The sequence below is a fragment of the Mya arenaria genome, chromosome 5, assembly GCF_026914265.1.
Source record: "Mya arenaria isolate MELC-2E11 chromosome 5, ASM2691426v1".
NCBI lineage: Eukaryota > Metazoa > Mollusca > Bivalvia > Myida > Myidae > Mya > Mya arenaria.
Window position 1 is genome coordinate 68,927,736 of NC_069126.1, and position 14,976 is coordinate 68,942,711.

Genomic DNA, 14,976 nt, shown 5'->3' on the forward strand with positions numbered 1-14,976 from the left:
AGTTTCACGTTTGGACGAAGTCATTAACACTGAATCTAATATTCGTATTGTTCTTTCAAGAAAAAAGCAATAAACAAAAAAGTGGATCCCTTTAAGTCAACTGCCAGATGTAAAATGACTGTACATTTGTTGAGTTGTGAAAAATGGATCCCATATAGTGAGGTTAATTGTGTTTTTTTACCAAAACTGGATCCCTTTTAGTCAACTCTTTGTTTTAATACTATGTTCATGGCTTAGAGAATATCAAAACTAGAGCTTAAATAGTAATGCTATACCAGTACAATGCAATTAACCAAACTTAATCCCTTTAAGTCAGTTAAGTCAACTTCAATATGGCCTAGATATGTCAAATCTGGATCCCGTATAATAATGTTTAACTAATAAATTGCAAAAGCAATTGACCAAAGCTGAATCCCCATTATGTCAACTGTCCGATTTAATATGGTTATATACATTTGCCGGTCGGATCCCATACAGAACGGAAATGTTTTTACCAAAACCTTTTAGTCAACTGTTCGTTTCAATGCTAAGCGACAACAAAACTGGATCACATATAGTAATTTTATCGGTATAAGATTAACCAAGTATTTAACAACTAAGTCATTTTACGACAATATCTTATTTTGAATCCCATCTTTCATTTAATTATCAAATACAACCTCCACCAATTTCCAATGCCTAATTAGCCCTTATTGCAGTAGTCTGGAGTTCCTTCTCCTTACATTTTCGTTATCGGTACTGTATGGAATATCCGTACGCAGTGAACCAGACAATTATTCAAGATACGCATAATGTATTTCCGGTTGCAGTAATATCTATCTGCTTGGATCCGGGATCATTTTTTACGAAAAGCTGGGACTATTAATATTTCTTTTCTACGAAACTGAACTCCCACGACGCCAGGAAAAGAGAAATATTGAATAGCTGTAACAGATGTCTTGTATTTTAAGACTTCGTTTGTGACTTTTGCCTCTGTCTGTCTTCCCAGACCCTCCGTCCTTCCATTCGATTTCTATACGTATCAGTCACCTAGTTTTCTTAAATGAAAGCTATGAAATTTGGAAAGTAGGCAATATTTACGTGGATTGTTAGATGATGCCTAAACTGAGGCACGCATTTTCTTTGAGCCAGGAAGTTAGTGGGACTTCGCCATTCGCTATTCTTAGGACGCTATTGACCGTTCGCTCATTGACCGGACGCTTGACATAACGATAAAGCTAGTATTGGTGGGTCTACTAGCTACGCCAACGACGATGATGACAACGATCCCGATGAAGAGTTCAAGGAGAAATGGATATTGGTTTACGGCTGGACAGTGTTGGTGGGGGGGGGGGGCGCTGATGCCGACGACGAGCGGTACAAAAATACGCATTGGTTGAATTTATTAGCCTTTTTAAAAATAACCGTAATGGGTAAGTGCATTTAAACATTGACCAAATTATTTCCGCTTTAGTGTCCGTTTTTATGTTCATTGTAAATATTGTATTATTTGTCACGTTTACATGTCAATACGAGTTCTCAGTTCATTCCGTATAACTAGTATAGTTGCATGCAGGTATGAGTTTCAGCGGAAAGACCAGCTGCATCCGGCGGCTGATGGAGAACGAAGCCTTTGTCTTCACCGAGACCCCCGCGCGAATCATATACCTGTATAACGTTCACCAGCCACTTTTCACAGAAATGGAAAACATCAACTTTCGTTCAGGGCTTACCGACAGGACGTTAGCTGATTGAGGAGTGGACGGCCGACGGCGGGCACAACATTATTGGTCGCAGACGACAGGTATGAGTAATTCGTAAGCATATGAACGGGATATGCCTTATTAGTAATGCTCACTCATCACTTAAATGTAACCGTGATATTAAGCTCACATAAAATGTTCATGAGCTCAAAATATGGCAAGAGTATGCCACGGTTAGCACTATCCGCTGTTTTTTCCTTCTAAGAAACCACCTGCAAATGTCAGTGTCGGGTTAAAGAAAGCTTCAATTTTTGAACTGTAAGACGCAGAACTTTGTGAGAGAGAGCCATTGAAATACGCTTGTTATTGACATGTCCTCAAAATCTACAAACCGCCAGTACTTTCTTAAATTTGTCGTGCTGCCGGGCATGTTACCGCATGTTTACGGGATTAATTGGTTTTGTTTAGTTTAAACAAATTTATTTTACAACGATTGTTAAACAAGTTATCACTCCCGTTGGCACGATTTTTACGCGAGAGTGTGGTCTTGTGTTGAGGGGGAAACCTGAGAACCCGGAGAAAACCCACTTGTCCGGCTTGGTGACCACAAGCCAAACTCACACGCGCCCAAGCCGGAAATCGAACCCGGGTCGCCTAGGTGAGAAGCGAGTGCGCTAAGCACTGCGCTAACCGGACAACGGGATTAATTGAATTTATATTGTTATTATTTTTATTCGGCCAGTCATTCTTTACATTCGTACGTGGCAATTCTATGTCAAATTCTACTTCTCAAGTGGATATTCAAACGAATAGTTTCCCGGCGGCATAATCCTTAACTTTTAAGTGAGAGAACGATATAGTTATATATCTTAAGTGTTTGAGATGCTCTGACATACTTTGGTCCCATTTGAATAGTGTTAGATAAATTAAAGCTATAAAAATCGCAGGTAAAAGTAAGCCAAAATATGTATTGTCAACATCTGTGAAAATGAATGGCCGAAATGTGAACCGTCGTGTATCATTGGTCGTTGGTCGTATGGCGTCGGACTTGTCCAATAACATAAGAGCAAAAAAATAAACAATAACATTATTATGAAGACAGGTTCATGAAAAAGGAGAATTTGTTTTCTTCTCTATAATAAAAGCAAGGGCAAACACTGAAAAATAAAATATATAAATAAGGACTGGTATAAAGATCCAATAGAAGCAAAATACATCAATAGCAATAGCAATTTGATTCGTTTGAGATCTATCTTTATTAGCAATTACAGGTGCCATTTCGTCAACTTCTTAAAACGTTTTTCTTGACTTCAACACACTTATCAGTATTAATAATATATGGCATGTGTTTCCGTTCCGGATAGAAAAATCCGAGGGCACCTGCATTGCCAGGTAACGAGGCTTGCCGAATTAATAATTCACAAAATGAATATAGGCATTTGCAATCAATATAAACTACAGCTATCACTCTTGCAATGACTACACGAATGGCCTTGGTAGCCATTTTAGTTCAGGTATTTTACAAAAAAAATAATAAACAGTACTGTTAACCATTTCCGCGCAAAATATGTCACAGAAACTTTCAGCCAGCGCCAGGTTTATTTCAGGCTTTCTCAGAATTCAACTCCCTCTGAAGACACGATATTCCCCCTATTCCGATTGTTTTTACACACCAAAACGCGCAGTCACATACGATATACGTTTACCTTCTGACGAATTGTATCACGCATGCATACATCTACAAACTAGACCGCTTCTCATTAACGACTTGTTACACTTACATAAGCATCCATCTAAAAACTGAACAGCTGCGCCTTATCTATGGAACGTGTACCCCCCCCCCCCCCACCCCCAACTCTAGTCGATCTCTCTCACTACTAAAATCCTCACATTCCAGAACGGAAGGATTTCTGCATTATACCATTCACTGTATTTATTCATTGCTTAAGAGTTTTACAAATGGCATAACATATTGGCAAAGGAAGAACAAGAGTGTTCAACAATATAATAAAATTATTGATGCCATATTCATTATAGAAATACAGTTTGCTGGAATTCCTCTTTAAAACATTACACCTCAGCATATACAATGAGCATAGAGAAAAAACAAACACAAAACTTTATGAAATGTTTGGTAAAAATCTTTTGTTTACCATTGTTTATGTTATTATTCTTTCGGACTGGTATGTATGTGTTTCAAACTACGTTTTAAGTTACCTTAGACAAATATGATAGTAAAACGCATGGTTTGATTGAATGCTTGTGAAATGGAACAGATTTGTGAATGACACAACGATGTAAGTAAACAAATGGAGATTATACTAGACTACCATATAATCTGTACGGTATTAGGTGTATATATTTTGTAAACGGTGTTCATACTTTACCCAGTGATGCGCAAATTACCATCCCCAATACGACTATGTGATATGACTAGAAAATCTATATGCGCTTGTAACATAAAAAGAAGTTGTTACTTGACCTGGCATGAAGGCCTATTGTTTAATACATACATACTATGAAGGTCAAACTAAACCACCAAACCGCTATCGAATTATGAATACATGAACTCGCAAAACTATGAAAATATATATGCACAAAATAACATTCTGCAAACTAACAAATTACTTCATAAAACGCTGGAACATGACGAGCACTTCTTGGAATACCATACACATAAACTGTGTTTTACTGTCCTTTGAAATCATAATACAAAGTTTGAATAAACTTATAAGCGTTGTACGATGTACACGTTAGAAGTGTTCATACAAGTATGCGGTAAATATCGAATAAAGTAATATTGTGCTGTTTTGTTTGTGTTTTTCCCTTTAAACCTTGTAAGTAAAATAGTCTGTGGCTGTAAGTGTTTAATTACTTTTATGTAAGGCTTTTAAGGAAAACAAAATAAATTGTTAAAATAATATAATGTAGAATATATTTAATTGTTTTATGGTAAACGGATTTTTTATGAAATGAATATTTAACACTTTCACTTTCTTTATTTATTCGATCTGTAAGGCGTGCTATATATGCTTTCTCATTATACACAGATTCCCCAAGCAGCCCCACTTTTCACAACGGCGGAACAACTGGGCCGCTTATTACAGGAAACAGCCTCTCTGTCATCCGGGGCATATCGGTCACCGTGGCATGTGTATCCATCGGCATTCCCGCTCCTTCCTACTCATCCTGGAATGGCGCTAGTCAGCTGTGGACGTTCACTGCTATCTCGGACACATCGAGGACGTGCGTGGCCTCGAACACGCTCAACCCGACCGGATACAACAACGAGTCTAAATCCGTATCGGGCACACTGAATATTAAAGTAATGTGTAAGTATTTATTGAAATTAACTTAATACGGCATCGAAACCGTCCGATGCACGGCTGAATCCTATTCAAGGTACATGTGTTTATAATTAAAACTTTTTTCCTTCAAAAGTGAACATACATTGACAGATATGGAATGTGCATTGAAACCAGTATTTTTTTCACAAATCATATTGGGCGCATATTGCTGTTAACCATAATTGCTATTGATCAAAGCGTAAAAAAATAATTTTCGCGTAAATGGTTATCAAATTAAATATGAAATAAATGTTTTACGATAAATACAATATGATCATCAAATAGGTCACCTCGGAATTACAATTGTTATTTTGGAGTTTCAATTAGTTCATCAATATATTGTTTGTATCTATGTATAATTTCATTTAAACATTTAAAACATTTATTTAAACATTGAATCGTGCAGTCGTTATAACACTATTTATAAAAGAACATATTCCAGATGGTGCTTCAATCACAGACTTTGCTATAACGAATCTTGAAGGTAGAGATGATTTGGTATTAGTTGAAGGTTCTCGTGTTAGCTTTCACTGTGCTGTAGATAGTAACCCTGGTTCATATATTGTGGTACTGAAGGATGGACGATCTCTCAAACACAAAAGCAATGCACAGAATCTAACTCTTGTGTTCGGAGAAAGTAAATGTGAAGATGACGGCATCTACACGTGTACGGGACGTAACGTCTACGACTCCGCCCCTGCTATGAAGACATTGCCAGTTTTTGTCAAATGTATGTATGTGGCCCAATGAAGTTTTTCAGTCTATTCTGATTGTATAACAACATGTATATAAAATCGTTACGCTGAAAGTTTCCCGACTACATATCAATTTTCAAATCAAATGCTTCAAATGACCTCTTTGCTTTGAACTCGCTGTTAAACGTTTTGCTTATTCTTCAATAGATGTGCTGAGTGGTTAAGCTAAAAGCTAAAGGTTATGATTGTACTTGTTCCTTTCAAGGCTCTCCGCGTGCTTCCACAGACTCACCATCAGTTTATCATGTGACCAGCGTTACCGACGTACCCGCAAGTTTGACCTTTAACTTGGTAGCCTATCCGCGCCCTGATAGATCAGACTTTGAATGGGAGAAACAAGTCGTGACAGGGAATGGATGGGAAGTCATACACATAACACAGAACGTTGAAAAAGTTGTCTCGGTGGATAGGCTTCAAACAAGCATATCATTTACCAGCGTGCAGGAAGTCGACTTTGGTTACTACAGAGTTAATGTGAGCAATGAACTAGGAAGTACTTCTGAAGTATTCCATCTTCAGTTGCAAGGTTCGTATTGTGTTTAGAATCTAGTTGATAAAATTAAATCACAATTTTGTGTATTGTGTTTATTAGTTATTCTGATAGATCTCTATTGGCTTGTGAAAGCACATCGATCCTAAATGTTGAGTTATATGTTACGATGAACTGGTTGGATATTTGGTTGTCTGTCGTCTTGTTTTATGTTTAAATCATTATTTGATACTACGTTTTTATTCCTTGTCAAGAAAGAAAAAATGTAAAGTTGCACAAATAAAAGAAGATCTTCATTATGAAGATCAAACTGTTTAAAGTTAGTCTCCTTTAATTTAAAAGTACGAAGCATTTACAAAAAAGGTTTCAGAATTTTATTTTATTCATGGATTGGCCATAACAATGTGTCATTTCAATCACCAGTGGAAGCTCTTTTGTACGAGACATGGACAGCATATCATTGCATTCATACAGGTTTTAGGAGTGTTTTTAAAGTATTTATATATTTAAAACGCTGAGCACCACTAATCTAAAGCGTATTCAAGTAAGGCTATTGTGTTTGAATTAATTACAGATGCTTGGTTATATTACCCTGTACAGTAATTAGATTTCTTTCCATAAAATGCCTTTAACGAATAGTGTTAGTCACATTATTGATTTTGATTACTATTTGAATAATATCCCTTTGAAACCAATAACATTTCCGACAGAGCAGAATCCACCATACATACATTACAAATTAATTAAAATGTATGTTATTTAACATCTATCTAACAGACTGAATCAACCTGTTACTAATGGATTAAGGGAATATTTTTATAATTTTGGTAATAAAATCATATTTTATTCTCCAATTTGAGATTTTGAACACTGTTATAATAACATGTTAGTAGTAGTTTAAAGTGTTACATATATTTATATGTTTTTTGGCCGTTAGGCTGTCTGAAATCACCCTGACTTCCTGTGAACTTCACAGGAATGAACTGAATTAAATTAAAATATCCATTGGCCATTATAAACTACAACTAAAATATTTTTGGTGATTATAAGATAACCTTAAGGGAATATCGTAACCAAGCTCTTAAGATCTCTGATTGTTCAAAAGTTAAAACAATTTAATTTCTCTGTGAATGATTTTTCCAGAAAAGTAAGACATATCATCGTTTTAGGATAAACACAACGAGTTAAACGCTAAAATCGTGAAAAATTTGATTTTATTTGCTATAATACGTTCATGCTTTTTTCCTGCCTTACGTTGAGACCTACTTAACAAAAACGTGATCGTGCTTAAGTGCTTACCAATTAGTTGATAATTTTGAATCAGATGGATGCTGCTGGCCAATTGCTGACAATTACTTGGTACTAAAAAGTCTTACTACTGAAAGAAAAGTAGTTTGAGGAGTTATTTTATGTTTGAATATGTACTGTTAGTGTGTTGAATATTATATTTTTATATATGAAGAGAAAAGAGAAAAGAGAAAGTAGTCCTGTATTGACAAATGACTCGTGTTTAGTCAAGCATTACATTACTCTGTAATACTTAGCATGGTTATGTTATTCCTTTCAAGAAGCTGCACTGACTTAGGAAAAACCAAACACCAATTAAACCAAAAACAATCTCTATAGCATGTCGAACATTCAAACAATACAGACAATAGTCATTCTGCTGGTTTACCACGGCCGATTATTTTTTTAAAGATACTTCATGTTACCTTTCAAGATGAAATTTAGATGTATTCAGCATTGCATTTTACGATTAATTAATGATGATTATATATGCTCGTCTTGTTGTATTAATTTTGATTAAAGATAGCGTCTTTTACATATTTGTTTCGGATGATCTCTGGTCTGTCATCCCCAAAAAGCTGGTATCCATTCAGGTAGCGCCGACAAAGTTAATGATAGGTTATTATAAACATAACGTCTTCTAGGGCAATCACTAAATAATCTAAACGTCTGTAACACGTAACAGGCATTTTAAGTGTTAATGCATAAAAAATTTACCTTATACTTTTTACTGTATTCAGGATTGTCGGGATATTAGTGAGGTTGTGCACGCAAACTGCTTTAAACGTCAAGCAAATTGATTTTACTAACCGTTCCAAGGCAGTACCTAACAATCCTTGATAAACACACCTTGTTTTTATATTGTGGAGTTTTGTGCTGTTGTTCCATGTTTCTTGCTTGTAATTCTGTGTTTGTTTGTTCTATGTATTTGACGTTAACCCTGTGCCATTAATGTAAATTTTGATATGTATTTATATGAACTGATAACGGTTATTATTCAAATTTACAACGACTTTACTTGTTCAATTGATGTTGCTTTAAGATTATTTAGAAAATACAACTGATAGACAAATACAAATCATGATTACATTTAATACAGATCCTAATATTCACACAACACTAGGATACATACAGATGCACGTTTTTAGCGATGGTCATTAGTGTCAGAATTGGGTGCGTGTTTGTCAGTTGGTCTCATGATATATTATTAATATTAAATAACTTCGCAATTACAATTAAAATGGCAGTGTTTCCTTTAATAAAAAAACTACAAGTCTCTGATTAAAAATCACTTTGTTCAGAGTCAAGTCCGAGTGCTGGTGCAGTTATTGGCGGTGCTGTTGGAGGAAGTGTCGGAGCGCTAGCATCCATAGTTGTGGTCGTGGTTTTTCTTAGACGGAAATATAGAGTGAATTGTATCATTGTACGAAAAACTGGTATGTAGATATTTAAAAAACTTGCTTTTATTGAGCACCAAACAATACATTTGATGTTGGTTATATAGTAGTAATGTATAAGTGTAGTGAAGGAACCGAACTGGAATTTTGTCTTATTTTTCTTTTCATACTACTGCAATACGAGTGCCCAAGAGTCCTTATTCTACGTATATTGGCATTGCGACCATCAACCAGGACTTGACCGTAAATAACAAAAAAAAAACAGAGCTAAAAACAAACATGTTTTCGATAATACTTGCATTGTGTACATTATGCAACATAACTCTAGTCATGTTAGGTGTTCATAATGTTCACGTAGTACGAGAATTCACAAAACATTTTTTTTGTTAATCCTGTTAACAATCGAACGGTGTGACGTGTGATTATGGTAAACATTAAGCACTCATTCACGTGAATTAATATTTCTAGCTCCTTTGATATCCCGTTATAACGATTTAATATACTAAACTGCTGACATACTCGCAAAAACGACTGGTAATCTAGTAACTCGTTTAAACGACTAGCTATGTATAGTAATGACTTACTGTCTTGTTTAAATATCTTAGTGACTTACATCAGTAAATTTTAAATGTTTAGATTTTTAAATATTCTTGATTGTACCCTTAGAACCTTATACCAATGACGCAATACGAAACTGAAACAATTATTATTAATTTTAACGTGTCTATGTTAAAAAACAGTGCAATTACTAAGTGTACCGGTTGTTTACATGATTAAATTTCGGTGCACACTTTGGCACGCTTGTACATAAACAGCAAAAGTCGATGACTGACAATTAGGTTGTTTTCTGTTACGGATACATATACGTTTCATATAATTGTATTTGCAATACGAAAGACAAGTTTGGTTTAGAATACTGTTTACATTATGTTTAAATCATATGCTATTAAAGTCATTAGAACTCCGCGATAGGATGACAAGTCAAAATGACTGAATGAGGTCAATATCACAGAGTTCCATGACTGTATTTGATTGTTTCAAGTATAAAAAAATAAATTGTGTCTCTAAAATACGTTAAACGTAATGCAGTGTCATTTCGATGGATATAAAGGGTGCAGCAAAAATCATCGTAATAGACTTATATTAGATTATTAATTGCTCTCTAATACTAAAATTTAAATATTTCAAATTAACCATAAAATACCTTCAGTTGCATTAAATACTGTCTGACCCTCGTATGTTCACTGAGTCAACATCTTTTCTTTCAATTAACAGCCATCTTTCTTGCAGATGTTCCTTCTGGAAAATCCGTGTAAGTATATACCGTTATGTGAATTAAGTTCAAACATGTAAATTATGACTGATTTATTTACTGGATATCGATTTGTGCCTAAATCATAGGTCAGAATACAATAGAACACCGGTATGTGTCTCAGGCATAGGTCAGAATACAACATAACTCCGGTTTATGTCTCAGGCGTTGGTCAGAATCCAACATAACTCCGGTTTGTGTCTCATGCGTTGGTCAGAATCCAACATAACTCCACTTTGTGTCTCAGGCATAGGTCAGAATACAACATAACTCCGGTATGTGTCTCAGGCATAGGTCAGAATCCAACATAACTCCGGTTTGTGTCTCATGCGTTGGTCAGAATCCAACATAACTCCGGTTTGTGTCTCAGGCGTTGGTCAGAATACCGCAGAACTCCGCTTTGTGTCTCAGGCATAGGTCAGAATCCAACATAACTCCGGTTTGTGTCTCAAGCGTTGGTCAGAATACAACAGAACTCCGCTTTGTGTCTCAGGCATAGGTCAGAATACAACATAACTCCGGTTTGTGTCTCAGGCGTTGGTCAGAATCCAACATAACTCCGGTTTGTGTCTCATGCGTTGGTCAGAATCCAACATAACTCCGGTTTGTGTCTCATGCGTTGGTCAGAATCCAACATAACTCCGGTTTGTGTCTCATGCGTTGGTCAGAATCCAACATAACTCCGGTTTGTGTCTCAGGCATAGGTCAGAATACCAGAGAACTCCGGTTTGTGTCTCAGGCGTTGGTCAGAATCCAACATAACTCCGGTTTGTGTCTCATGCGTTGGTCAGAATCCAACATAACTCCGGTTTGTGTCTCATGCGTTGGTCAGAATCCAACATAACTCCGGTTTGTGTCTCAGGCGTTGGTCAGAATACCGCAGCACTCCGGTTTGTATCTCAGGATAGGTTAGAATACCACAGAACTACAGTTTGTGTGTCAGGCATAGGTCAGAATGCCACAAAAATCTGGTTTGTGTCTCAGGTATAGATCAGAATACCACAGAACTCCGGTTTGTATCTCAGGCATAGGTCAGAATACCACAGAACTCCGGTTTGTATCTGAGGCATAGATCAGAATACCACAGAACTCCGGTTTGTGTCTCAGGCATAGATCGGAATACCACAGAACTCCGGTTTGTATCTCAGGCATAGGTCAGAATACCACAGAACTCCGGTTTGCATCTCAGGCATAGCTCAGAATACCACAGAACTCCGGGTTTTATCTCAGGATAGGTCAGAATACCACAGAACTACAGTTTGTGTGTCAGGCATAGGTCAGAATGCCACAGAAATCTGGTTTGTGTCTCAGGCATAGATCAGAATACCACAGAACTCCGGTTTGTATCTCAGGCATAGGTCAGAATACCACAGAACTCCGCTTTTTATCTCAGGCATAGGTCAGAATACCACAGAACTCCGGTTTGTGTGTCAGGCATAGGTCAGAATGCCACAGAAATCTGGTTTGTGTCTCAGGCATAGATCAGAATATCACATAACTCCGGTTTGTATCTCAGGCATAGGTCAGAATACCACAGAACTCCGGTTTTTATCTCAGGCATAGGTCAGAATACCAGAGAACTCCGGTTTGTGTGTTAGGCATAGGTCAGAATGCCACAGAAATCTGGTTTGTGTCTCAGGTATAGATCAGAATACCACAGAACTCCGGTTTGTATCTCAGGCATAGGTCTGAATACCACAGAACTCCGGTCTGTGTCTCTAGCGTAGGTCAGAATACACCTGAACTATGGTTTGTGGCTCAGGCATAGGTCAGAATACACAAGAACTCTAGTTTGTGTCTCTGGCATAGGTCAGAATACACCATAACTCCGGTTTGCGCCACAGGCGTTGGCCAGAATGCCACATAACTCTAGTTTGTGTCTCAGGCATAGGTCAGAATATACCAGAACTCCGGTTTGTATCTCAGGCATAGGTCAGAATACCACAGAACTTCGGTTTGTGTCGCAGACATAGGTCAGAATACCACAGAATTCCGGTTTGTGTCGCAGACATAGGTCAGAATACACCAGAACTCCGGTTTGTGTCTCAGGCGTTGGTCAGAATACACCAGAACTCCGGTTTGTGTTCAGGCGGTGGTCAGAATACACCAGAACTCCGGTTTGTGTCTCAGGCGTTGGTCAGAATACGACATAACTCTGGTTTGTGTCTCTAGCATAGGCCAGAATACACCAAAACTCCGGTTTGGTCTCAGGCGTTGGTCGAAATACAACAGAACTCCGGTTTGTTTCTCAGGAAGGTCACAACACAACATAACTCAAGTTTGTGTCTCAGACATAGGTCAGAATACAACAGTCAAGGACTAGTCTCCGAACTTGTTTAAGCGGGATAAAATATCGGAAACAATTATCTTGACAAGTTTGGTTTTACCTTATTGTATTGCATATATATAAATATATTAAGCATTTACAATTATATACTAACACTTCCGATGCATATATATTAATGGGTTGGGCAACAAGTCATAACAATATTAGCAAAGGTCCGTGCCCTGACTTGACAAGATTAACAGCACTTTTCTGAAAAGAAAAACGTTCGGAGTCTTAAACAATGCTTACGCATTGTTAAATTACCGAAAAGTCTGTAAATAATCGGCCATGTAGTCATTAATATTGTATACGTGTTGTCTTCCCCTTTTTCCGAACAACTGTGTGTCCGAACAACTAGTATAATTTCAAAGTATATTATCAAATTCAATCACAATATGTATTTAAAATAAACAACAAATGGATCCTAAATATAGATTATGAGTATTTTCAATGTCAGAGGGTTGTTATATTGTGAACATTTTTTGCTATGAATATCATGATTTAAACAATAGTTATTCATTTATATAACACGACTTATGTCAGGAACGAGGATCACTGTATTTTCCGAATTTTCATAATAAATTTAAATATAAACCACAGAACGACATGGGTGAGTTGATGCCAATTATTTTTCTCTTACCTGTTCAGATCCTCTGCAGAAAATGCTGAACCTAACGCAGCTCAGACATACGAGGATATTTCCATGACAACTGCAACACCAGCATACGACGTACTTAGTTAGTACCAGGATCCTCTTAAACAACAATATCCCATAAGTTGGTGTTTTCTCTTCTAGTTTATATAACCATTTTGTGCATAACGGATCTAGAATCAGTTTAGAATTGTGTGAAATTTGAATCGTGATGCCCCGATTAGTTTACATATTTTCTTGTTATTCATATCAATAATTATAACAGAAGTCCAACTTCAAATGTGTTCCTTCAAATATGAAACCTTTGTGGTAAAGTAGAGAATATTACTTTCCTTGTTGAAACCTCAAACGCATTGATGTCCGTGTATACGAGTTTTAATTGCTTATCATCCAGCTCTTTTAGTAATTTTCAGTATTGTTTTACAGAACATGGAACCAATAGGTATGTTAAACCAATTAAAATAATGCACTGAAACTGTAAGACGTAAGTATGTGCACATATTTTATACTATATACTGATATTGTATGTGTTGTGTATGATATACATTGACAAAGTCACAACTAATGTATATGTTGCATTTCCTCTGTCTCTTAAGGGTAACGATCACTTAAGACTCATTAAAGCTGATTGCTTTTTTAACAGAGATAATAGTTATAATTACACAATAACGTTGCATTGACTATAATAACAAGATAAACACGTCTGCATGTGTGTCGATACCAGCCCAAAGTGACAAATTAATGTACATACATGTTATATTTCAGACTCGACAATTCGCAGGTGTACACGCCGTCGGATGAGCCAAGTTCATAGTCCTATGTTAACGTCGAAAGTGTCAGGAAAGGTATTACTGTGACTTAGCTTTTGCTAGCCTATAGGTTACATAATATATAGAAAAATATCATTTTTGTTTCTTTGATTCACACACTAAACGAGCACTCAATTATGCCATTCTGTACCATTTTACACAATGAAATCGTGGGTACACCGAGTATTCACTAATCCCTAAATAAAAATATACAAAAATTGTTCAATAGAACAACCAATAATCTGTATCGTTCGAAACGTATATAATTTTACTTTATTTGTTTGCAGAGCACACCGTTTAGAACAACACTATTATGAAGCGACAACCGGGAGGATAACCCACTGTAACGTCTTTTGAGGATACAAACATGCTATATTTGACAGTGTAATTGTGTTTTCCAGGGAAATACTGTTATGTATTTTTAAGTGAACGTATCGCTGAACGATTAATAACTAAATATTACAAACTGATGGATTTTTGTAAGGAAACATCAGTGAAGAGAAATAAGGGAGCATGTATTCTTATTTGATAAATTACACGGTTAGATAAAAAGTGAATATTAACTTTTTTTACACAAATATTTTATGATCTAGTTTTACGTCTTGAATAATTGACCCTCATTAAATCTTGTACCAATGCACCTAAACTCTAAAATTTATTATACCAGCCGGTAGTCGACAGCAGGTTTACATCAAAACACAGATTCGAACTTGGAGGCGTGTCCAACACAGTTTAGAGTAAAACCTCCAAGAAATTCAGTAGAAAAGTGTCATTTAACTAAGTTATTACCATTATAGTATTTGTAGGCACAGGAAATGCCCACATTTGCCAGACAAAATATACAGCCTCCATATTTGAAACTACCACACTTTAACTGTGTCCTGCTGCTTTATTTGCGATGAGACTGATGGTGAACGTT

The 14,976-nt window shown here is 36.4% G+C and overlaps 1 long non-coding RNA gene across 1 annotated transcript; it reads left to right on the forward strand.

The window, feature by feature from the left end:
• The first annotated feature begins 12,619 nt into the window (after positions 1-12,619).
• On the forward strand, positions 12,620-14,697 carry LOC128235059 (uncharacterized). Its single transcript, XR_008261111.1, has 4 exons — positions 12,620-13,333; positions 13,675-13,690; positions 14,014-14,093; positions 14,345-14,697. It is a non-coding gene; the product is annotated as an uncharacterized LOC128235059 (long non-coding RNA).
• Positions 14,698-14,976: the final 279 nt, after the last annotated feature.